Below are 1,433 nucleotides of genomic sequence, written 5' to 3'. Positions count from 1 at the left end.
TAAGTTCTTAAATGTTCTCATCACACGCGCACACACACACACACACACACACACACACACACGGTAATTACGTGAGGTGATGGAGGTGTTAACTAACCTTATTGAGGTAATCACTTTGCAATATACACGTGTATCAAATCACCAGGTTGCACGCCTTAAATTTACACAACTTTATGTACTGACTGTATCTCAAGAAGGCCGGAAAATAAAGCAGAAAAAAAATGTACAGTACTTCCCTACGTTTGCCAATGTCACTGCTGCTGGACAGGCTACCAGTGCACGTAGACCAACTCGCCGAGACTTGGCAGCGTGCTGCTTCATCAGGGGAAATATTAATCTTTTTAAGAGAGAGTGAGTGAGTGGGAGAGGGAGAATCTTAAGCAGGCTCCACACTCAGCGTGGAGCGTGACGTGGGGCTTGATCTCGTGACCTTGGGATCATGACCTGAGCCGAAATCAAGAGTGGGATGCTCAATTGACTGAGCGACCCAGGCACCCTGAAATATTAATGTTAATATCTAATGCTGAGTCCTTACACATACATAACCCAATTTCAAGAATTTAATGGCAAGTTTGAGTTCACGTTAAGGACTGTCTACATTGAGATTTCATAATTTACTTTATCCCCCACCATGCTTGATTCAAGAGACTAGTGACCTTGTAGTTGAGAGTATGTCTGTCATTTCTTTTTTCCTTTCTACCTTACATGATGAGTGAAGTTCTAAGGCTTAAATAAAAAATCAAAAGGAATGGCTATGAGGTTGACTTCCTGGGAGAGGTTTGAGGTTTTGGGGACCCCTTTCTTCTAGATTGTGCTTACCCCTCTTAGCAAGGCAGGACCTGGGTTCAGGCGATTTTACCGTGCCCAGTTGGGTTCAGATTTGTAATCTGCTAGGGTAAGATTCTGTACTGGGAGAGGCTGGTTAGACCATGACCTTCAAGCCTGTTCACTGCCATCTGTTAGACAAACAGATTTTTGCTTTTGTTGTCTATGGGGTTAGAGTAGGCTTATTGTTCTGACTGAGAGGAGGGATGATGTCACTTCTTTGCTGACTGCAGTCATTGTTTGGGAATGTATTGATATGGTTTTCTATAGCTGGCTTTGTAAGTGTTTTGCTTGTCAATGGCCGAGGTGTGCAGATGCAGCTTTGTCTCGACAAGCTTTGGCCCTCACGGGAAATCTCTGCGTTTCCTTCTTCCCGCGTCCCTGAAATGGACACCGATTCCTTTCCCCTTTCCTTTACCGCTTCTCAAACTGTGTTCCATGATTTATCAGTCAGGAGTCAGTCATAGATAACAGAACACTCTTCTGCTGGTTTTAGGAGAAAATGATTTAAAATAAAAACAATTATGGAGGGGGTGTGGGAGGCGGGATGGGCTAAATGGGTAAGGGGGCACTAAGGAATCCACTCCCGAAATCATTGTTGCGCTATA

Source organism: Prionailurus viverrinus, chromosome F2 (assembly GCF_022837055.1).
Source record: "Prionailurus viverrinus isolate Anna chromosome F2, UM_Priviv_1.0, whole genome shotgun sequence".
NCBI classification, from domain to species: Eukaryota; Metazoa; Chordata; class Mammalia; order Carnivora; family Felidae; genus Prionailurus; species Prionailurus viverrinus.
Note: the sequence above shows the minus strand (reverse complement) of the source record.